General features: G+C 41.2%; 2 pseudogenes; one reads left to right on the top strand and one right to left on the bottom strand.

Moving 5' to 3' along the window:
* The first annotated feature begins 1,342 nt into the window (after positions 1-1,342).
* On the top strand, positions 1,343-26,633 carry LOC139453925 (uncharacterized; annotated as a pseudogene).
* LOC139471673 (uncharacterized) lies at positions 23,102-24,081 on the bottom strand (annotated as a pseudogene).

Here is a 26,633-nt window from a genome sequence, read left to right as displayed (position 1 = left end):
AATGCTGAATCCACCCTTGACCTTTCACAAGTAACTTGTTTACAAGCAACTAGAATGTTTATTGAAAGAGAGAAAATCTGGGAATCTCATGCGAGAAAAAAAGAAATTTCAATCCAGAAGAATATTGTGAGACAAGTATGCAGAATGAACTTACCACATGGATTTCCTCATTGCTGCAAGTTGTATGCTAACACATACTACCCGAAAGTGAGCATGAAAAAATTCTTTTTGAACCCAATTCCATTTTTAATTGATTCTATGAAATCACTCATGAGTGAAAAGACAGTTGGATATCTATTCAAACAAATGTTGAAGAACGATGGTTCTTTCGACCTGGAAAGCATTGAAAATGAAGAACGATGTTTTGACCTCTCAAGTCAGTGTGACCCACTGGAAGGCACTTATATATCAAGAGAGGGAAGTGTTATAACATTTCAGCATCCATCGATATATGACACTGCTGCTTTCATTCTATGTGATATGTTCCCAAAATTTGTAATAGAGAATTGTAGCCTGAGCTTTCTTAATGAAAGGGTGCGATTTGAACAGTTGCAACATGAAGAAAAGAATGAAACGTGTATGATAATAACATTTAAACCAGAATCTGTCAACCCATTTATTCCAAGACTTAAACGTGAGGTTACTTCATGTAACATACAATATGCCTTATCACATCCCTCATTCCAAGATCATTCCTTTGCTTCAGATTTCTTGAAAACCATGTCATCATCACAAACAATCTCAAGTTTGATAACATCAAAAGATAAGAACACCGGACAATCGTTTCTGTTTTATTCTTCAAGTAGCAAATCAGATAACATCCTGAGACAGATCTGTACTTCAATGGAACTGACATCAGCACAACAGGAGGACTGTATCCTTGGCATATGTGAACACAGTTCAGTAGCATCCATGCACTTCTTTATGAATATTTACAAGGGAGCTAATTTTGATTGTCAAAATATCAATTCAAAGACACCTTTAATAATTGCTGCATCAAAGGCTTGTGATGAACTGCTGAGATTATTACTTACTTTGAATGTTGATGTCACTCTGACAGATGACAAAGGGTGGTCAGCTCTGCACTATGTCTGTCGGCATGGAGTCAAGGGAGATGGTGATGTTGTGGACCTGTTGATTGGTAAACATACAGAAGCCGATCTTTCCATGTTTACCAGTTATGACACCAAGAGGAATCCCTTCCTAATTGCATGTGATAATGGTCACATCAAGGTTGTGGCTAAATTGGTAAAGAAAGATGCATGGTGGAACACGGTAAATGGCAATCTTAATGAAGGTTTTAAAAGGGCATGCCTTTCTGGACACGTAGATGTTACAACTCTTCTGTTAGACAAAGGTGCAGATATCAACATGGTAGGATGTAAAGGCCTCACTGCTTTCCATGCTGCATGTGGTATTGGACACCATGATGTTGTGACGCTCCTGTTAGACAAAGGTACAGATATCAACGTGGTAGATGGTAATGGCCACACTGCTCTCCATTATGCATGTGTTACTGGACACCATGATGTTGTGACACTCCTGTTAGACAAAGGTGCAGATATCAACGTGGCAAATGATAATGGCCACACTGCTCTCCATGCTGCATGTGTTAATGGACACCATGATGTTGTGACTCTTCTGTTAGACAAAGGTGCAGATATCAAAGTGGTAGATTGTACAGGCCTCACTGCTTTATTTCTTGCATGTGGTATTGGACACCATGATGTTGTGACTCTCCTGTTAGACAAAGGTACAGATATCAACGTGGTAGATGGTGATGGCCACACTGCTCTCCATTATGCATGTGGTACTGGACACCATGATGTGGTGACTCTCCTGTTAAACAAAGGTGCAGATATTACCTTGGTAGATGGTAAAGGCCTCACTGTTCTCCATGCTGCATGTGTTAATGGACACAATGATGTTGTGACTCTCCTGTTAGACGAAGGTGCAGATATCAACGTGGTAGATGGTAAAGGCCTCACTGCTCTCCATGCTGCATGTGTTAATAGACACCATGATGTTGTGACTCTCCTGTTAGACAAAGGTGCAGATATCAACGTGGTAGATAGTAATGGCCACACTGCTCTCCATGCTGCAAGTGCTACTGGACACCATGATGTGGTGACTCTCCTGTTAGACAAAGGTGCAGATATCAACGTGGTAGATAGTAATGGCCACACTGCTCTCCATGCTGCAAGTCTTACTGGACACCATGATGTGGTGACTCTCCTATTAGACAAAGGTGCAGATATCAAAGCGGAAGATAGTAAAGGCCTCACTGCTCTCCATGCTGCATGTTGTAAGGGACACCATGATATCGTGACTCTCCTGTTAGACAAAGGTGCAGATATCAACGTGGAAAGTGGTGAAGGTATCACTGCTCTCCATGTTGCTTGTGCTACTGGACACCATGATGTTGTGACTCTCCTGTTAGACAAAGGTGCAGATATCAACGTGGTAAGTGGTGAAGGTAACACTGCTCTCCATTATGCATATGTTACTGGACACCATGATATCGTGACTCTCCTGTTAGACAAAGGTGCAGATATCAACGTGCAGATATCAACGTGGAAAGTGGTGAAGGTATTACTCTCTCCATGTTGCATGTGTTTCTGGACACCATGATGTTGTGACTCTCCTGTTAGACAAAGGTGCAGATATCACCGTGGCAGATGGTGAAGGTAACACTGCTCTCCATGCTGCATGTGCTAATGGACACCATGATGTTGTGACTCTCCTGTTAGACAAAGGTGCAGATATCAACGTGGTAGGTGGTGAAGGTTATACTGCTCTCCATGCTGCATGTGCTAATGGACACCATGATATCATGACTCTCCTGTTAGACAAAGGTGCAGATATCAACGTGGTAGATGGTGATGGCCACACTGCTCTCCATTATGCACGTGATATTAGACTCCATGATGCTGTGACTCCTGTTAGACAAAGGTACATATATCAACATGGTAGATGGTATTGGCCGCACTGCTCTCCATGTTGCATGCAGTAAGGTACACCATGATGTTGTGACTCTCCTGTTAGACAAAGGTGAAGATATCAACGTGGTAGGTGGTGAAGGTTACACTGCTCTCCATGTTGCATGTGTTACTGGACACCATGATATCGTGACTCTCCTGTTAGACAAAGGTGCAGATATCAACGTGGCAGATGATAATGGCCACACTGCTCTCCATGCTGCATGTAGTAAGGGACACCATGATGTTATGACTCTCCTGTTAGACAAAGGTGCAGATATCAACGTGGTAGGTGGTGAAGGTAACACTGCTCTCCATGCTGCATGTGGTACTGAACACCATGATATCGTGACTCTCCTGTTAGACAAAGGTGCAGATATCAACGTGGAAAGTGGTGAAGGTTACACTGCTCTCCATGCTGCATGTGCTACTGGACACTATGATATCGTGACTCTCCTGTTAGACAAAGGTGCAGATATCAACGTGGCAGATGGTGAAGGTAACACTGCTCTCCATGCTGCATGTGTTTCTGGACACCATGATGTTGTGACTCTCCTGTTAGACAAAGGTGCAGATATCAACGTGGTAGATGGTGATGGCCACACTGCTCTCCATTATGCATGTGATATTGGACACCATGATGTTGTGACTCCTGTTAGACAAAGGTACAGATATCAACGTGGTAGATGGTATTGGCCGCACTGCTCTCCATGCTGCATGCAGTAAAGGACACCATGATGTTGTGACTCTCCTGTTAGACAAAGGTGCAGATATCAACGTGGTAGATGGTGATGGCAACACTGCTCTCCATTATGCATGTGATATTGGACACCATGATGTTGTGACTCCTGTTAGACAAAGGTGCAGATATCAACGTGGTAGGTGGTGAAGGTAACACTGCTCTCCATGCTGCATATGTTACTGGACACCATGATGTTGTGACTCTCCTGTTAGACAAAGGTGCAGATATCAACGTGGTAGGTGGTAAAGGTTACACTGCTTTCCATGCTGCATGTGTTAATAGACACCATGATGTTGTGACTCTCCTGTTAGACAAAGGTGCAGATATCAACGTGGTAGATGATAATGGCCGCACTGCTCTCCATGCTGCATGTGTTAATAGACACCATGATGTTGTGACTCTCCTGTTAGACAACGGTGCAGATATCAAAGTGGTAGATGGTAATGGCCACACTGCTTTCCATACTGCATGTGGTACTGGACACCATGATGTTGTGACTCTCCTGTTAGACAAAGGTGCAGATATTACCGTGGGATATGGTAATGGCCGCTCTGCTCTCCATGCTGCATGTAGTAAGGGACACCATGATGTTGTGACTCTCCTGTTAGACAAAGGTGCAGATATCAACGTGGTAGGTGGTGAAGGTTACACTGCTCTCCATGTTGCATGTGTTACTGGACACCATGATATCGTGACTCTCCTGTTAGACAAAGGTGCAGATATCAACGTGATAGGTGGTGAAGGTAACACTGCTTTCCATGTTGCATGTGTTACTGGACACCATAATGTTGTGACTCATCTGTTAGACAAAGGTGCAGATATCAACGTGGCAGATGCTAAAGGCCTCGCTGCTCTCCATGCCGCATGTGATACTGGACACTATGATATCGTGACTCTCCTGTTAGACAAAGGTGCAGATATCAACGTGGTAGGTGGTGATGGCCACACTGCTCTCCATGCTGCATGTGCTAATGGACACAATGATGTTGTGACTCTCCTGTTAGACAAAGGTGCAGATATCAACGTGGTAGATGGTGATGGCCACACTGCTCTCCATGCTGCATGTGCTAATGGACACCATAATGTTGTGACTCTCCTGTTAGACAAAGGTGCAGATATCACCGTGGCAGATGGTGATGGCCACACTGCTATCCATGCTGCATGTGCTATTGGACACAATGATGTTGTGACTCTCCTGTTAGACAAAGGTGCAGATATCAACGTGGTAGATGGTGATGGCCACACTGCTCTCCATGCTGCATGTGCTAATGGACACCATAATGTTGTGACTCTCCTGTTAGACAAAGGTGCAGATATCACCGTGGCAGATGGTGATGGCCATACTGCTCTCCATTATGCATGTGATATTTGACACCATGATGTTGTGACTCCTGTTAGACAAAGGTACAGATATCAACGTGGTAGATGGTATTGGCCGCACTGCTCTCCATGCTGCATGCAGTAAAGGACACCATGATGTTGTGACTCTCCTGTTAGACAAAGGTGCAGATATCAACGTGGTAGATGGTGATGGCCACACTGCTCTCCATTATGCATGTGATATTGGACACCATGATGTTGTGACTCCTGTTAGACAAAGGTGCAGATATCAACGTGGTAGGTGGTGAAGGTAACACTGCTCTCCATGCTGCATATGTTACTGGACACCATGATGTTGTGACTCTCCTGTTAGACAAAGGTGCAGATATCAACGTGGTAGGTGGTAAAGGTTACACTGCTTTCCATGCTGCATGTGTTAATAGACACCATGATGTTGTGACTCTCCTGTTAGACAACGGTGCAGATATCAACGTGGTAGATGGTGATGGCCACACTGCTTTCCATACTGCATGTGGTACTGGACACCATGATGTTGTGACTCCTGTTAGACAAAGGTGCAGATATCAACGTGGTAGGTGGTGAAGGTAACACTGCTCTCCATGCTGCATATGTTACTGGACACCATGATGTTGTGACTCTCCTGTTAGACAAAGGTGCAGATATCAACGTGGTAGGTGGTAAAGTTTACACTGCTTTCCATGCTGCATGTGTTAATAGACACCATGATGTTGTGACTCTCCTGTTAGACAAAGGTGCAGATATTACCGTGGGATATGGTAATGGCCGCTCTGCTCTCCATGCTGCATGTAGTAAGGGACACCATGAAGTTGTGACTCTCCTGTTAGACAAAGGTGCAGATATCAACGTGGTAGGTGGTGAAGGTTACACTGCTCTCCATGTTGCATGTGTTACTGGACACCATGATATCGTGACTCTCCTGTTAGACAAAGGTGCAGATATCAACGTGGTAGGTGGTGAAGGTAACACTGCTCTCCATGCTGCATGTGTTACTGGACACCATAATGTTGTGACTCATCTGTTAGACAAAGGTGCAGATATCAAAGTGGTAGATGCTAAAGGCCTCGCTGCTCTCCATGCCGCATGTGATACTGGACACTATGATATCGTGACTCTCCTGTTAGACAAAGGTGCAGATATCAACGTGGTAGGTGGTGATGGCCACACTGCTCTCCATGCTGCATGTGCTAATGGACACAATGATGTTGTGACTCTCCTGTTAGACAAAGGTGCAGATATCAACGTGGTAGATGGTAGTGGCCACACTGCTGTCCATACTGCATGTGGTACTGGACACCATGATGTTGTGACTCCTGTTAGACAAAGGTGCAGATATCAACGTGGTAGATGGTATTGGCTGCACTGCTCTCCATGCTGCATGCAGTAAAGGACACCATGATGTTGTGACTCTCCTGTTAGACAAAGGTGCAGATATCAATGTGGTAGAAGATAATGGCCGCACTGCTCTCCATGCTGCATGCAGTAATGGACACCATAATGTTGTGACTCTCCTGTTAGACAAAGGTGCAGATATCAATGTGGTAGAAGATAATGGCCGCACTGCTCTCCATACTGCATGTGTTAAAAGACACCATGATGTTGTGACTCTCCTGTTAGACAAAGGTGCAGATATCACCGTGGTAGAAGATAATGGCCACACTGCTTTCCATACTGCATGTGGTACTGGACACCATGATGTTGTGACTCTCCTGTTAGACAAAGGTGCAGATGTCAACGTGGTAGGTGGTGAAGGTAACACTGCTCTCCATGCTGCATGTGTTACTGGACACCATAATGTTGTGACTCATCTGTTAGACAAAGGTGCAGATATCAACGTGGTAGATGCTAAAGGCCTCGCTGCTCTCCATGCCGTATGTGATACTGGACACTATGATATCGTGACTCTCCTGTTAGACAAAGGTGCAGATATCAACGTGGTAGGTGGTGAAGGTTACTATAACCAGGGTGTTTTGGAAAAAGGGTTTTTAATATTTACTTAAAATGTAGTTTACTAAATTGAGCTTTTGGGTAGAATATGGATGCATATGAGAGAAGTGACCGTACAGGGTGAGGGCATAACCCCCAGGGCAAATGATTATTGATTTTGCTTCTCTTAAGTGATAGAGATAACTTTTCATTAATCTGAGGAAATTGGTAGAATACGGTCTTGTAGTGTAAGGGTCGGAGGGTCCGGATGTGATCAAATATTTCTACAAGCTATTACTGACTGGAATGTCTAAATAACAAGCTTCATTTGAATCGCAAACGATATCACAAATTGCACTATACTTCGGGGAACGAGCTAGCCACACCAAACCCCCGTGAACTATCATGGCATGTTAAAGCGTATAGTCTGATTGCGGCCAAGCAGTTCTATTTACATTTGCAATCAGACTGATTAGGTTTTTGCATAACTTGCCAGTATGTAGACTACGGAACATTATATACGTCGAGAACATTCATTTTTTTGTTTAGGTGTCACTTTAACTATTTCAAAGCAAATAGCTACAGTATCTGTATCGTGCTTCATTAGCAACACATCAATTGGAAACCGTATACAACAGATTACCATTTTTTTTCTTCACACAACATCAACTTAATGTTACATTTCTGAACATGCATGCATATAGGGTATTACCAAATGTTCCTTTTGACGAATACGATCCATCAACAAGTATTGAAGACATCAAACATGCCACAACATACATATTTCTATCAGTAAAATCGCTCACAAATATTTCTGTATGTAACATAGATCTGCATCTACCAATACAGCATACATTTTTAAACAATCAACAAAAACCTGCGATGCAATACAATGCACCTTATTCAATATACCTGTAACATATAACAGATATATCTTCTCTCATAAATTCAATACATTTTGTCATCAATTTATAAGTACACACATTTGTATACAATATATTTATGCATACAGGTAAGTATAATCAACATTTTTGAATACAATATAACATCAACATTAATACAAGAGGACACTAGTATGTCTGAGATCACTTAGATTTCTAAAACTGTGACATTTCAATGCTCTCTGGTCTCTGCGGAACTGACGGATAAATTAATTTTACATCCCTAACAGCAGCGGTTTGAGTAGCTGTGGTGCAAGGTAATGGAGCAGAACCGATTCGTTAACAACTATAGGATATTGTACGTTCCCATGTATCAGAGAAACACTTGCTATGTAATCCTCATCCATCATTCTGGTCAGTCTACCTGCCTTAACCCATGATAGAGATACCTTCCTGGGTAACTCTATACGTTCATTAGTAATGGTATTTACCAAACTCGGTTTGTTAGGTCCCCATGACAAAATCATGTCAAATTTCACCAATCGTCTTGTAATGGAGATCGATTGTGGAATCATGTTTGTTCCTAAGCTTCTAATATATAATGGACTAACTGGAATCGTGGCCAAGGTAACGTGAGTACATTTAGTTCTGGAAGCCAATTCTATTTCCAAATAAGTCTTAGAATTTCTCATTCTTTTCATGATAATATACACTGCTATGGCAAAGATAACCAAAACTCCTGCATAGAATAGAATATTAATATCAAACATTGCTTTTATATTTGCCAGGTTATTATCGGTTGAAGCCTTTGTGGGAGATGGAGTTGGTGGAAGCCATCTAAAACGCCTATCTGAGTTTCGGTTCAGAACTGAAGCTGAAGCTTTCTCAAGATGACAAGCCAAAATTAGTACACTTAGCCTTCTTGATAAAATTCCCATGTAGACAGTTAAAAGTATGAGTCCAAAGAAGCATCCATAAAGCATATATGATGTTCCTGATAGCCATTGAGTCCCTCCTACTGGAGTCCAGTTATTCATAAAAATAGGATCGTTTGGATCAGTATAAATTTTTTTATTTTGTTTTGCGAGTTTCACAGCTCTACGAAGACTAATTCTTATCTTTTTATCATCACCCATTATTTTTGAAAAGGTATGGTTAGCCACTTGAAATTCTGGAATATCATAGCTAGCAGGTTCATCCGTTAGGAAATCTTCCACTTCTGCTCTGAGATCATCTGCCGAAAAGTAGTGTCTCAGTAGCCCTACATTCAGAGGATATTTGAAATTAGTTTTTGTGGTTGCTTCATGACATCCTGTTAGTCTAGGTGGTATTGTCATTCCGTCTCCATCCACTCTACAGTTGCACAACAATGGTATAACGCACAAACTACAGCCTTTCATCGTCTTGGTCTTATCTGCACAAGAGTAGACAATTTTGGAAATTCCAGATAACAACAGGTCGCCAGAATTCAGTTCAAACATGAAATGACCTGCACCATTTGGAACAAGTCCAATTTCACAAACTTCATGAACCAAGTCAATATCATTAACAAAGCCAAATTGCATGAAGGATTTTGAAACGATCTTTGAGCTGGTAGATTGTGGCATTTTATAAGCATTTGATTTTGAGTGCAAAGTTCATATTGATCACTTGTGAATTCCAAAAACGTCTCGTCAACTGTGGAAATGGCAATATATGGTATGGTCTCACCAACCACTGTGGCATCACCAGAAGTGTGATTTAGGGGAACTGGGAATAACTTAACTTGATAAAGTTGTGTTTCTCTATCTTTGGATGTTACTGGTAACATCATAGTGACATAAACAGTACTGTCATGTCTTACATAATGTACCTTGGTAGCTGTGTAATAGTATGGCAAATCCTTATGAGCCAGATGGAAATTTGGATATTTATCCCTCAATGCTCTTCTTATTTTTGATAGAGCACGCCTTAAATGTCGGAAAGGTGTCAGCTCGGGTGATAGTACATTTTCGAACAACTTATATAATCCTGTGCTCAACTGATTAATCTTCCTTTCAACCATAGTAGCAAAATGTAACTCCTTTGCAACAAGTTGTATCCAATGTGCATACATGGCCTGAAACCATCGTATCTTACCATCCTCTACATTTATCAGTTCAGTCAGCTCATTATGATTTGCAATTATTCCTTTCTTCAAACCGTCCATTCTGTCATTGGCCTTAGACATGTACGAACCCATGTAATCCTGTGACACTTTAAAAGCTGCTTCTTCCGCTCTCATTCGATTTGATAAGATATTGATATGTCGTCGTATTATGTTCACGTCGCTGTCACGGGCGGTTCCGAATAAATTATGTGAGAATTCACCAATAAAAGGTAGCAATGCTCTCTTGGAGTGAGTCTGAGAACCAGGAATTGGACCTTGAGGAATAATGTTTTTGATCAAAGTGACCCCATCAACCAAGTCGTTTAAAGTGTCGTCATGTATGCGATAAGTAAAATTCAATACGGCCCTCATGTTCTCATCACAGGATGTGCGATTCCTTAGAAGACTAGCATTCTGACAAATTTCTCGAGGCAGAGTCGGATAGTTAGAGATCTTGGGCAATTCAATAGCAAAGGTATGATACCACGTCTGCTCATACGTTAAGAGTCTTCCCATGTGACTGAAGGTAGTACCCCAGTGAAGACGATAGATATCCGGAACGCATGTCGCCAATGGTACTGAGTTCCACATCACCAGTAGTGTCATCATCACCTTAAGTGCGAAGCCGAAGGGTCCTGTAGAACACAAATATCCAAGTAAACTCTCAGATTTCTATATCTGATCTCAGTCGTTGTTTTCGTTGTATCCCTATGAAACCATAGCGTTCCTATTTGTAAAACAATATCCAACAATCCCAATTGATTGTCATCAATGAACCATACAACATATTAACTTCCATAAATAATGTCTACCAACATTAAGGAAACCGCAGAACACAGCGCTATGCTCATACAGTCTCAATTCATGTCAACAATATGTTGTACTTGTGGGTCAGTTGAATATTGATAGAGCTAAAGGCCTTGTCATGTAACTACCTTAAATTCTAGCGTCAATTAAGTCCCATTAATTAGCAGTCGTATTTTCTTTCTAACTCACATGGTTGAATCCTTGTCAACCGTCTTTGCGCAATACTGTATCATATTTCTGAATCATTCACAACACATCTCTTCTCCTCAACAGGAGGCACACAATAGCCTTCTGACTAGGCAAAACTTTCTGAACATATTACCGGTATGATTGGCCAATCATCTACACACCACGACCGATTTATAGGTCTTCACCCAGGCTACGAGACAAATCGACCCTCTGTCCTTCGTCCCGAATGAATTCATCGTTAGTCTTTCGACTGTCCTCAATATACTCAGCAACTTGAGGTAGAAACATATCTACCTCACCACTAGAGACTGTCAGGCATCTCTAGACTTGATCTTTCAAGCTTTGAAACAGCATAGGCATGTCCTCATCTATGTGTTTATATTAAAATAACGTAGGCATGTCTCCTCTACGTCCCTGTCGACATTATTACTACGTGGGCATGTCTCCTCCACGGCTTGACAGCGTAGGCATGTGACCTCTACGACTTACTATCATTTCATATCTACGTAGGCATGTTACCTCTACGACGTTCATCATCTCATATCTGTGTAGGCATGTTACCTCTACAACTTTTTCAACTCCTATAGCCTATCTTAGCAACCATATTTTATTTTATGCATATCTCAGTACAGTGGGACTACAAATTACTTATTGTATAAACTACCGTCCATTACTGGAGTGTTAACAACCTTACACTCCATAATACGTGACTAAGCACACGTCTGCTATTTCCATCATCTTCAACCCTATTGTTTACTTTTGTGTTTCCGCTTCGCTTTACCTGTCATTGTCCTCCTGATGTGGAAGTCCTCCACAACCTCTGATGGGAGGAATTCTCTTAGAACCCATTCTCTTTTTGAGATACCGGCATATCGGACCTTATACCATTTACCTCGGCGATCTGACATTCATTTCTCTAAGGCTTCGATTTGTCTGTCCTCCATTTCAGGACTAGTTTCAACCTCAGCAGTGGCGTCTTCGTTTGCCGTGCCTGCCGTTTCATGTGCATCAGTATCCCCTTCATCTGATGTCAACTCATCAGCTGAGGAAGGACATGCCTCCTGTTCTGACACAACAACCTCATTGTCAGGTATCATGTCAGGATCTAGTTCCTCATCGTCAGATAAGTCTAACGGTATTGCCAACGGGCAAGCGTCTGGACTGATATACGGTTTCAGTCTATTTGCATGAATGGGTGATCTGATCAGTTTGTCATCACCACATCTGCGTAACTGGAATGTGTGAGATGGATATTTCCATACCACATAAAATGGTCCTTGCCACGACTTGTAGAGTTTCCTACTAAACCCTTTTGGCACTTTAGAACAGTAAAGCCATACCCTGTCTCCCACACGGTATGGAGGTTCAGCTGACTTCTTGTCAAACTGTTGTTTGTATGCTTCCTGAGCAATCTGTACATTCTCACGTGCAATCTCTCTGGTAATCTCGATATCACCAAGCAACTGCCTTAAATCAGTACGTGTTTGTACTGAAAGACCTTGCGTGCGAGGTTCTAGTACATTGTCGATTGGTAACCTAGGTTCCCTGCCAAACACCATGAAGTATGGCGAGAAACCCGTCGAGCTGACTGCAGGACTCATCCTGTAACCCGCTAGGATACTTGGTAACAGCTTCGGCCAGTTTTCCTGTGCCTTGTCACCATAGATCCGGAGTGTTTGACCAATAACACTGTTCATGCGCTCAGCATGACTGTTTGTCTCCGGATGAAAGGGGCTGGTCTTCAGTCTACCTATGTCCAATAACCTGCATATTTCATTCAGCAGTTTGGAGGTAAACTCCATGCCTCTGTCAGTGAGTATACTCTGCGGGCAAGAATATCTGCTTATGATTTGATTATACAATACTCTCGCCACTTCAAAAGACTCCTTGCTTTTCAGTGGAAAGCATTCCGGCCATTTTGAAGCTGCATCAATGCAAAGCATGATGTATTTGAATCCGTCAGGGGATTCCTTCAATGGACCTACAAGGTCAACATGCCACCTCTGAAAAACATCTACCACCGGTAGAGGCTTCAAGGGTGCCGGTTTTGCGTGGATTTGTCTCTTTGCTGACTGACAATCCACACAAGAAGCAACCCAGGCACGTACTCTTTCATACATCCCATACCAGAAATATCTCTGTCTGATAAAGGCATAACATCTTTCCACACCCATGTGAGCTGCTAACAGGTCATCATGATAGGCATGTAGGATGGTGTCATACAATTGTTGAGGTACGGCCAGTTGTTTCACATAATGAAGTTCCTTAGGGCCTTTCCCCCTTGGAGCATAGAGATGATAGAGTATACCATCCTCCATCATAAAATCATCAGCCTCCAACAAGACGCGTCGTGCCTTCTCATCATCATCTGGCAACACATCTGATTCAAGATAATCAATGATACGTTTGAACTTTTCATCAGCCAACTGTAGGCTGCGCAATTTGTCTACTGTCAGACCAGTTTTCTCCTGGACATGGGTTATCACAGACACCTGAGACACTCCATTGACATATGCATGTGAGTGTTTGTCATCATCAGACAGTGACAATATCCAATCCTCATCCTCTATATCATCATAATCATTAGCAGGTGAGGGTTCATATTCTCGCCGGCTCAAGGCATCTGCATTTCCATGTTTTGCACCTGGACGGTATATCACCTCATAGTCATACTGAGTAAGCATCAATGACCACCTTGCCAGTTTACCTGTAGGGTCCTTGATGCTCTTCAGGTATCTCAGAGCGGCATGATCCGTAATAACCTGAAACTTATTCGGAGCCAGATAGAGGTGGAAGTGCTTGACACCTGTGACCAATGCCAAACATTCCTTCAATGTGATGTGGTATTGTCTTTGTCCCTAATGTAATAGACAGTGACAGTGACAGCGAAAGTGACGCTTCGTCAGACTCAGTTCTACATTTTAGAGCTAACCCTGATGACTTGGACTGGTTAATTTAGGGAGGAATAAGGATATTGATGATAAGTTGTTAGTTGGTGTTGTAAAATTATTGTGATTTTTCTGTGCCTGAAGGAAAATGCTCATATGTCTTTACATATAAGATCGAAATGTTAAGAAAATGTTTTTATTACCAATCTGCATCCACTGAAAAAGCGTAAATTTTTCAAAGAAGAATTGTTTGATTATGCCTTTATAAGTCTTGGCATGTTATTATTCTCAGATAGGTACAACCCAAGACAGATCCTATCTGAGACATTACTTTGTAAAATTTTATTGTATTGATTTATCTGGTCCTCAGATGCATACATACACATGTTGTTACATATTGATATTGTACCATTGTATTTACATCTTATATTTTATTATCATTGGTCAATCGCATGGGACATGCTCTACAACGGGAAGGGCATGTATAACCAGGGTATTTTGGAAAAAGGGTTTTTAATATTTACTTAAAATGTAGTTTACTAAATTGAGCTTTTGTGTAGAATATGGATGCATATGAGAGAAGTGACCGTACAGGGTGAGGGCATAACCCCCAGGGCAAATGATTATTGATTTTGCTTCTCTTAAGTGATAGAGATAACTTTTCATTAATCTGAGGAAATTGGTAGAATACGGTCTTGTAGTGTAAGGGTCGGAGGGTCCGGATGTGATCAAATATTTCTACAAGCTATTACTGACTGGAATGTCTAAATAACAAGCTTCATTTGAATCACAATCTTTTCGGTGCCTTCCAATCTGGCAGAGTATTGGGTTTACATCTAGGGTTGTTTAGAGTTGAGTGTATGTTCGGTTGACCAATGATTTGACCATTAATTTAGGAAATTAGTTGAGTGTTTGCTTAGAAGAACTTGATGGAAAGACTGATTGAAATAGGAATTGGGGGTTCATAGAGAAGTGAGCGTTATGACTCATTTCTCATGATGTCAAATATGATTTCGGTGGGAGGAGTTAAAATTATCATCGATAGTATTTTGTTAGTTGTCCGAGAGTGGTGCGGGGAGTCGGGAGCGTACAGCTGAACAGAACGGTTCCCTGTAGGTCTTGGGATCCCGAGTCAGAAAAGAAGTAGAGTTAACGTTCATCAGAAAAACCGTCAGGCTCTTCAACCATTATCTAGGTATGTGTTGTATTTATATCAGGCAACAACAAGAACTTATCTGAGGACCATATGTGTGTATTTATGATTAACTCTATCATAAATAAAAAGGACTTGAGCAAACCATCTGACTTGTGATTTTGAAAGCGAGCTACATCATCCCTAGAACCAAGGAGTAGTTGATAAGTAGAAGTGACCATAGGTAGAAGGGTAAAGTACCCGGAACCTAAGGTTACATTACACTGCTCTCCATACTGCATGTGTTACTGGACACCATAATGTTGTGACTCTCCTGTTAGACAAAGGTGCAGATATCAACGTGGTAGATGGTGATGGCCACACTGCTCTCCATGCTGCATGTGCTAATGGACACCATAATGTTGTGACTCTCCTGTTAGACAAAGGTGCAGATATCACCGTGGCAGATGGTGATGGCCACACTGCTCTCCATGCTGCATGTGCTAATGGACACAATGATGTTGTGACTCTCCTGTTAGACAAAGGTGCAGATATCAACGTGGTAGATGGTATTGGCCGCACTGCTCTCCATGCTGCATGCAGTAAAGGACACCATGATATTGTGACTCTCCTGTTAGACAAAGGTGCAGATATCAACATGGAAGATGGTAATGGCCACACTGCTCTCCATTATGCATGTGTTACTGGACATCATGATGTTGTGACTCTCCTGTTAGACAAAGGTGCAGATATCAACGTGGTAGGTGGTGAAGGTTACACTGCTCTCAATTATGCATGTGTTAATGGACACAATGATGTTGTGACTCTCCTGTTAGACAAAGGTGCAGATATCAACGTGGTAGATGGTATTGGCCGCACTGCTCTCCATGCTGCATGCAGTAAAGGACACCATGATATTGTGACTCTCCTGTTAGACAAAGGTGCAGATATCAACATGGAAGATGGTAATGGCCACACTGCTCTCCATTATGCATGTGTTACTGGACATCATGATGTTGTGACTCTCCTGTTAGACAAAGGTGCAGATATCAACGTGGTAGGTGGTGAAGGTTACACTGCTCTCAATTATGCATGTGTTAATGGACACAATGATGTTGTGACTCTCCTGTTAGACAAAGGTGCAGATATCAACGTGGTAGGTGGTGAAGGTTACACTGCTTTTCATGCTGCATGTGTTAATAGACACCATGATGTTGTGACTCTCCTGTTAGACAAAGGTGCAGATATCAACGTGGTAGATGGTAATGGCCACATTGCTTTCCATACTGCATGTGGTACTGGACACCATGATGTTGTGACTCTCCTGTTAGACAAAGGTGCAGATATTACTGTGGGATATGGTAATGACCACACTGCTCTCCATGCTGCATGTGGTAAGGTACACCATAATGTTGTGACTATCCTGTTAGACAAAGGTGCAGATATCAACGTGGTAGGTGGTGAAGGTTAAACTGCTGTCCATGTTGCATGTGTTACTGGACACCATGATGTTGTGACTCTCCTTTTAGACAAAGGTGCAGATATCAATGTGGTAGAAGATAATGGCCGCACTGCTGTCCATGCTGCATGTGTTAAAAGACACAATGATGTTGTGACTCCTGTTAGACAAAGGTGCAGATATCAACGTGGTAGAAGATAATGGCCGCACTGCTCTCCATGCTGCATGCAGTAATGGACACCATGATGTTGTGACTCTCCTGTTAGACAAAGGTGCAGATATCAACGTGGTAGAAGATAATGGCCGCACTGTTCTCCATGCTGCATGTAGTAATGGACACCATGATGTTGTGACTCTGCTGTTAGACAAAGGTGCAGATATCAACGTGGTAGATGTTAAAGACCTCACTGCTTTCCTTGCTGCATGTGTTAATGGACACCATGATGTTGTGACCCCTGTTAGACAAAGGTGCAGATATCAACGTGGTAGAAGATAATGGCTGCACTGCTCTCCATGCTGCATGCAGTAAAGGACACCATGATGTAGTGACTCTCCTGTTAGACAAAGGTGCAGATATCAACGTGGTAGAAGATAATGGCCGCACTGCTCTCCATGCTGCATGCAGTAAAGGACACCATGATGTTGTGACTCTCCTGTTAGACAAAGGTACAGGTATCAACGTGGTAGATGGTAAAGACCTCACTGCTCTCAATGCTGCATGTGTTAATGGACACCATGATGTTGTGACTCTCCTGTTAGACAAAGGTGCAGATATCAACGTGCTACGTAGTAAAGGCCTCACTGCTCTCAATGCTGCATGTGGTACTGGACACCATGATGTTGTGACTCTCCTGTTAGACAAAGGTGCAGATATCACGGTGGTAGATTGTAATGGCCGCACTGCTCTCCATGCTGCATTTTTTAGTTGCCAGCATGATGTTGTGACTCTCCTGTTAGACAAAGGTGCAGATATCAACGTGGTAGGTGGTGAAGGTTACACTGCTCTCCATGCTACATGTGTTACTGGACACCATGATGTTGTGACTCTCCTGTTAGACAAAGGTGCAGATATCAATATGGTAGAAGATAATGGCCGCACTGCTCTCCATGCTGCATGCAGTAAGGGACACCATGATGTTGTGACTCTCCTGTTAGACAAAGGTGCAGTGTAACCTTAGGTTCCGGGTACTCTACCCTTCTACCTATGGTCACTTGTCCTTATCAACTGCTCCTTGGTTCTAGGGATGATGTAGCTCTCTCCATGTTTGCTCCAGTCTCTTTTTATTTATGATAAAAGTAATCATAAATAAACACACATGGTCCTCAGATTAGTTCTTGTTGTTGCCTGATATAAATACAACACATACCTAGATGATGCTTTGAAAGGCCTGATGGTTTTTCTGTTGAACGTTTAACTCTGTTTCATTTCTGACTCGGGATCCCAAAACCACAGTGAACCTTTCTGTTCAGCTGTATGCTCCCGACTCCCCGCACCACTCTCGGACAACTAACAAAATACTATCAATGATAATTTTAGCTCCTCCCTCCAAAATCACATTTGACATCATGAGAAATGAGTCATGATGGTCATTCCCCAATTTCCATAGTAATTAGTTTTACCATCAAGATTTTCTTGACGAACCACTTTGATTACCTCTTTAGGGTCATTGGTCAACTTGGACATACTCATATAACCAAATCAAATACCCTCAAATACCTCTGCCAGACTGGAAGGCACCGAAAAGATACCCAATCCTGTTATTTAGATATTCCAATCAAGCAGTAGTATTCAGAAATACTTGATCACCACTAATCTAACAATCCCGTTTTATCCATCTGTCTCTCTTCTGACATCTTTATTGCAGGACCGTATTCTACCAATTTCCTTGGACTAACGAAAAGTTATCTCTATCGCTCAAGAGAAGCAATATCCATAATCATTTGCCCTGGGGGTTATGCCCTCACCCTGTACGGTCACTTCTCTCATATGCATCCATATTTTCACCCAAAAGCTTAATTTCGTAAACTACATTCTAAGTAAATACTTATAAACCCTTTTTCCAAAATACCCTTGTTATACATGCCCTTCCCGTTGTAGAGCATGTCCCATACGATTGACCAATGATAACAGAATCTGAAATGTGAATACAATAGTACAATATCAATATGTAACAACTTGTGTGTGTATGCATCTTAGGACCAGAAAAATCAATACAATTAAATTTTTACAAGGTAATGTCTCAGATAGGATCTGTCTTGGGTTGTACCTATCTGAGAATAACATGTTAAAGCTTATTAAGACCTAACCAAATTATCATTCTTTGTAAAAGGTTTCAGGTTTGTTATTATTATCTTTTCAGTAGATGCAGATTGGTAATAAAAACATTTTCTTAACATTTCGATCTTATATGTAAAGACATATGAGCATTTTCCTTCAGGCAAAAATCACAATAGTATCACAACACCAATAAACAACTGATGATCAGTTTCAGAGTTCTACGTGTCCAATATATAATCTTACTATTCCTTGTCATCAACATGTTCCAGGTCAGAATTTTCTATGACATATTCAACTTACTCTTACACTTATTGTTTTGATCCACTGGGAAAAGTTCTCCATATCAGATGATCAAAAATGTCCTATTAAATGTGGAAGTTTATTTAGAAATGATTCTCTCCATCATCTTATAGATTGAGGTTGCTCATTCCTACATGTATGACAGCGAAAACTTTGACTCTGATATCCAAAAGAGTTAATTGTCCAAAATTCAGTCATTTGTAAATCAAATAGGAAATTACTGTAAATTCATGCATTACACTCCATGAAGTCCTCTTTAACTGAAGATTACAACAATTTGTTTTTATAATTACTCAAGTAAATGTTGAAATTTAGCTTCAGCATCTATACACAGTAAACAAACAACATCTCACCTGACTCAACAATCACAACATTTTTTGTTTTTTTTTCAATATCAAAACAACATCAACTTATCGTAAAGTCAATGGACATGCACCTATATAGAATATTGTCAAATGTCTCATTGGGCAGTGATCGCACGTGCAATCTATTAACAAATATTCAAGTCATCAAACATGCCACAACATATATATTCCTAATAGTAAAACTCTTCACAAGTGTTATTGTAGAACACATCTGCATCTACCAATACAGTATACGTTTTCAAACATCAATGAACTCCTGCAATGCAATGCACCATATACAACATACTGGTAACATACAACAGATAGATTTTCTCTCATGAAATTCAACATATGTTTTTCTCATATGGTAGGTGTACCCATTCATATACATGTATCTTATAAATAAATGCATATAGGTAAGCACAAAAGCATAAAACATGTAGTAAAAGTAACATCTTGAATACAGTATAAGATCAACATTTATACAAGAGGACACTAGTTTGTCTGAGATCACTTAAATTTCCAAAACTGTGACATTTCAATGCTCTCCTTATTTTTGATAGAGTCCGCCTAAAGTGTCGGAAAGGTATCAACTCGGGTGATAGTACATTTTCTAACAACTTATATAATCCTGTGTTCAACTGATTAATCTTCCTTTCAACCATAGTAGCAAAATGTAACTCCTTTGCAACAAGTTGTATCCAATATGCATACATGGCCTGAAACCATCGTATCTTACCATCCTCTCTCTACCTTTATTAGTTCAGGCAATTCATTATGATTTGCAATTATACCTTGCTTCAAACCGTCCATTCTGTCATTGGCCTTAGACATGTACGAACCCATGTAATCCTGTGACACATTAAAAGCTGCTTCTTCCGCTCTCATTCTATTTGATAAGTTGATATGTTGACGTATTGTGTTCACGCCACTGTCATGGCGGTACCAAATACATTGTGTGAGAATTCACCAATAAAAGGTGGCAATGCTCTCTTGGAGCAAGTCTTCTGAGAACCAACAATTTGACCTTGAAGAATAATGTTTCTGATCAATGTAACCCCTTCTAACATGTCTTTGAAAGTGTCGTCATGTATGTGATAAGTAAAATTCAATACAGCCCTCATATTCTCATGACAGGACGTATGATTGGCCTGAAGACAAGTATCTCTAAGCAGAATCGGATAGTTAGAGATCTTGGGCAATTCAGTAGTGAATATATGATACCATGTCTGTTCGTACGTTAAGTCGTCCCATATATCTGAAGGTATTACCCCAGAGATAGATATCCAGAATGCATGTCGTCAATGGGTTCCACATCATGAATGGTGTCATCATAGCTTTAAGTGCGAAGCCTAAGTGTCCTTTAGAACGCAATTATCCAAGTAACCTCTCAGATTTTAAATCTGATCTCAGTTCCTACTCTGTTATCCCTATGAAGCCATATCTTCCCTAAGTGAAAACAATAAACAACAATCCCAATTGATTATCACCAATGTACCATACAACATATTACTCTCCCATAAATAATGTCTACCAACATTAAGTAAACCGCAGAACACAGCGCTTATGTTCATACAGTTCAAGTTCATGTGTCAATAATATGCTGTACTTGTGGGTCAGTTGAATATCTTTAAGTTAAAAGGCCTTGTTTTTAAACAACTTCTGATTTCTTACATCTTCAATCCCAGTAATATATAACCGTATGTGCTTTTTCACTCCTATCGTTGTGTCTTTATCTGTGTCAGCATCATAACTCATGAAAAAAATTTGAAAAAAACCTCTCTGTACTGTCTGTACTCTCTTCAAACATTTCCTCTCCTCAACAGGAGGTATACAACAGCCTTCTGACTAGGCAAAACTCTTCTGTACAAATATGATTGGCCAATCATCTACATCCCACGACCGATTTATAGGTCTTACCCCAGGCTACGAGACAAATCGACCCTCTGTCCTTCGTCCCGAGTGAATTCATCGTTAGTCTTTCGACTGTCCTCAATATACTCAGCAACTTGAGGTAGAAACATATCTACCTCACCACTAGAGACTGTCAGGCATCTCTAGACTTGATCTTTCAAGCTTTGAAACAGCATAGGCATGTCCTCATCTATGTGTTTATATTAAAATAACGTAGGCATGTCTCCTCTACGTCCCTGTCGACATTTTTACTACGTGGGCATGTCTCCTCCACGGCTTGACAGCGTAGGCATTTGACCTCTACGACTTACTATCATTTCATATCTACGTAGGCATGTTACCTCTACGACGTTGTTCATCATCTCATATCTGCGTAGGCATGTTACCTCTACGACTTTTCATTATCATCCTTAATTTCCTATCTGGGTACCCATTTGCTTTGACACATGACACTATAACTTGGGACTAAAACCAACTTGTTATCATAACCTTGGATCTACATATCCTCCGTATATCATATACCTATATGATTGTCACACTTCCTTACGTGCAGTTCTATTGTTTACTTGTTGTTGTTTTCTTTCTTCACTTTCCCTGTCATTGTTCTTCTGACATGGAAATCCTCCACAATTTCTGAACTGAGAAACTCCCTTAGGACCCCTTCTCTTTTCGAGACACCCGGACTTGGTATCGCATTCCTCTACGACTTATCAACTCCCATTTCATATTTGGATATCCATATTCCCGTCAATCAATGAGTCCTGTCAATATCAACATGGTTGAATGCTTTGTCACCTGTGGTGATAGGCATGGTATGTGTGTTGTCACTGTCTCCTAACTCTCCATACACATTGGCAATATCGACTTCATCAATGACACCTATTGCTAACTTAATCTCTGAACTAGCAGGGTTCATCAACCTAAACAATGGTACTTGATTGACAGATGAAGTGAGATATCTAGCACCTCACACATGTAACCATTCTGCAATAGACTCAATCGGCTCAGCAACGCCTAACTTAATGTACACCGGCAGCAAAGTTTCATCGTGTGGTGGTGGTACCACATCACATATACATGTGACAAGGTTGGTATTAATCTGAATAGGCAATGAAATTTGTCTCTGTTAGTCCATCCTACAAAGTCAACCTATTATGGCTAATATCAACTTTAGCCTTCTGGCTTCTCAAGAAATCTAAGCCTAACAACACATCAATTGATCAGGTAAAAACACCTGAAAGTCCTGTACAACACTTAGCTGACTATCTGTAAGAGGAATTGAGGATACACCTAACACATCTAATGGTTTCCCATCTGCACAACCAATGACCTTGCACCTCATTTTGTTATAGGAAATCTACACTCACCTCCAATAGATGAGAATACATTTGAATACATACAGCTCAAAGTTTCACCTGAGTCACATAGGGCACTGTAAGGCTTTCCAGATATCTTAACCCTAATACTGCTGTGAGATAAGCCCATACTACATGTCAAGACAACAATCTCGCTCAAATCACTTATCATTTCTATGATCTGGTTCAGTATTATTTCTCATTGTAAAAGTGTGGCCTATGATGTTATCGACATTATCATAATCAATATTTGCTATATTGGCAGCAGCCACAAATCTTCATGTAGCACTGCCCCTGTTAACCCTTGCACACGTTTGGTTTAATTAGAAAAACAGAATCTGCTTAGGTGGCCTATCCTACAGCATTGAAAACATTGCATAGATCTCGCAAGACTCTCAGACATACTAAAATGTGTCCTACCTCATTGTCCACAAATGTTCCATAATTGTGGTCGTGACACCCTATGCTCCTCGGTGTTCATATTCCTTGGAGCAGTGCTCCAGTTTTGTCCACAGGGCACATCATTGTCACTCATGTCCCTGATATCAACATGTGTTGATGCACAACCACTTCTGTGATGTTGATGGAATGTTTGTGTCACATTCTTCACTGGTTGTTGGTCATCAGTACACTCAGTCGCAGATTTAATGTACTGCTTTCTGTACATAGAGTCATCCTGATGCTCGTATGAAAAGTTCTCTCCTGTTCGAGTATTTTCAGCACTGGTCAATAAGGATACTTGTCCAACGAGCTCCTCTATAACAGACACAAGTCTGTCATTCTCTAATGTGGCCAGTCCAAATGCAGCATCTGCTATTCTTGCACTTTCCAGGACTTGATCCTTGGTCTCATGCAATCTTGTCAAAATGAACTGTTTAATGTGAGGTTGAGAATTCCTAATGACGGCATCCATGAGAAAGTTGTCGTCCAGTATATGATGATGTTTTGCCTCATATTGCAATTCTTGAAGAAAATCCTCAAAATCCTCAGACTGTTTCTGTTTCCTATTATAAAGCTTGTCTAGTCTTTCATATCTTTTTGCTGAACTTAGTTTGTACCTTGCAAGGAAAGCTGTCTTCACCTCATTCCAGGACTTTTCACTAAAGTCTTGAGCCACTGTAAAGCATTTTTGTCTAACCATAAACTAAATGCTGTCTTTGTCCATTCCTCCGAATAATTATGTAAAGAATTAAATTTCTCAAATCTGCTCAACCATGAACTTGCAATTTCTGGATCACTTCCATTGAATTTCTCAACAGAAAACAGACTTAGGGAAAAAGCCCTTGCTAAAGCAGCAAAACTCTTGTCTAATTTGTTCTTATTTCCAAGTCCTTCTGAAAATAAACTGTCATTTGTCTCTGTAATATCAGAGGCAGAACAATTTTCATTGTCATGAAACATTTTGAATCACTTTGGTTCTTCTCTGACAATATGTCCAAATTCAACATCATAATTTCAAGACTTCTCGTGCTCATTGTTGGTGATGAGAGATAATAACATTCATATAATACTGCAGAAAGTTCCTATGCACACAAGCGTGCAGCCAGGGTCCTCCATCAGTTTGACTGTCCCACACTAGAAAATCAATATCACTGTTATGGTAGTAGCCGTACTACCAAAGAAATCAATAACAGTCTCTTCATGGGAAACTGACCACCCCACGGCTTTCAAACAGTGAACCATAGTCCCGTGGTGAGCATAGTTCACAAATACAAGGGCAAAACACGTCCCTCACAATCAATTCACGCTTTACAGGACATCACTACCGTGAATGGCAAATAGCATCGGCTCGTTTCAGGCTAACAACCAACAAGTGTCCATCAACTCAGCTGCAGATGCAAACCGTTCAAACTTGTGATGAGCATGGTACAGTGATCTTAGAGCATTTCCGCCATATGTAACCTTAGGTTCCGGGTACTTTACCCTTCTACCTATGGTCACTTGTCCTTATCAACTACTCCTCGGTTCTAGGGATGATGTAGCTCTCTTTCAAAATCACAAGTCAGATGGTTTGCTCCAGTCCTTTTTATTTATGTTAAAGTTAATCATAAATACACACACATGGTCCTCAGATATATTCTTGTTGTAGCCTGATATAGATACAACACATACCTAGATGATGGTTGAAGAGCCTGATGGTTTTTCTGATGAACGTTAACTCTACTTCTTTTCTGACTCAGGATCCCAAAACCACAGTGAACCGTTCTGTTCAGCTGTATGCTCCCGACTCCCCGCACCACTCTCGGACAACTAACAAAATACTATCAATGATAATTTTAGCTCCTCCCTCCAAAATCACATTTGACATCATGAGAAATGAGTCATGATGGTCATTCCCCAATTTCCATAGTAATTAGTTTTACCATCAAGATTTTCTTGACGAACCACTTTGATTATCTCTTTAGGGTCATTGGTCAACTTGGACATACTCATATAACCAAATCAAATACCCTCAAATACCTCTGCCAGACTGGAAGGCACCGAAAAGATACCCAATCCTGTTATTTAGACATTCCAATCAAGCAGTAGTATTCAGAAATACTTGATCACCACTAATTTAACTATCCCGTTCTATCCATCTGTCTCTCTTCTGACATCTTTATTGCAGGACCGTATTCTACCAATTTCCTTGGACTAACGAAAAGTTATCTCTATCGCTCAAGAGAAGCAATATCCATAATCATTTGCCCTGGGGGTTATGCCCTCACCCTGTACGATCACTTCTCTCATATGCATCCATATTTTCACCCAAAAGCTTAATTTCGTAAACTACATTCTAAGTAAATACTAAAAAACCCTTTTTCCAAAATACCCTGGTTATAGCAAATATCAACGTGATAGAAGATAATGGCCGCACTGCTCTCCATGCTGCATGTAGTAAGGGACACCATGATGTTGTGACTCTCCTGTTAGACAAAGGTGCAGATATCAACGTGGTAGATGGTAAAGGCCACACTGCTCTCCATGCTGCATGTGATACTGGACACCATGATGTTGTGACTCTCCTGTTAGACAAAGTTGCAGATATCAACGAGCTACGTAGTAATGGCCTCACTGCTCTCCATGCTGCATGTAGTAAGGGACACCATGATGTTGTGACTCTCCTGTTAGACAAAGGTGCAGATATCAACGTGGTAGATGGTAAAGGCCTCACTGCTCTCCATGCTGCATGTGTTAATGGACACCATGATGTTGTGACTCTCCTGTTAGACAAAGGTGCAGATATCAACGTGCTACGTAGTAAAGGCCTCACTGCTCTCCATGCTGCATGTGTTACCGGACACCATGATGTTGTGACTCTCCTGTTAGACAAAGGTGCAGATATCAACGTGGTAGATGGTATTGGCCGCACTGCTTTCCATGCTGCATGTGTTAATGGACACCATGATGTTGTGACTCTCCTGTTAGACAAAGGTGCAGATATCAACGTGCTACGTAGTAAAGGCCCCACTGCTCTCCATGCTGCATGTGTTACCGGACACCATGATGTTGTGACTCTCCTGTTAGACAAAGGTGCAGATATCAACGTGGTAGATGGTATTGGCCGCACTGCTTTCCATGCTGCATGTGTTCATGGACACCATGATGTTGTGACTCTCCTGTTAGACAAAGGTGCAGATATCAACGTGGTAGATTGTAATGGCTGGACTGCTCTCCATACTGCATGTCGTATTGGACACCATGATGTTGTGACTCTCCTGTTAGACAAAGGTGCAAATATCACTGTGGTAGATGATAATGGCTGCACTGCTCTCCATTATGCATTTTTTAGTGGCCAGCATGATGTTGTGACTCTCCTGTTAGACAAAGGTGCAGATATCACCGTGGTAGATGATAATGGCCGCACTGCTCTCCATTATGCATTTTTTAGTGGCCAGCATGATGTTGTGACTCTCCTGTTAGACAAAGGTGCAGATACTAACGTGGTAGATTGTAATGGCCTCACTGCATGA

This window comes from Haliotis cracherodii, unplaced genomic scaffold (assembly GCF_022045235.1).
Source record: "Haliotis cracherodii isolate W230 unplaced genomic scaffold, xgHalCrac1.p SCAF_1, whole genome shotgun sequence".
Classification (NCBI taxonomy): Eukaryota; Metazoa; Mollusca; class Gastropoda; order Lepetellida; family Haliotidae; genus Haliotis; species Haliotis cracherodii.
This window is presented reverse-complemented; position numbering and strand designations above follow the sequence as displayed.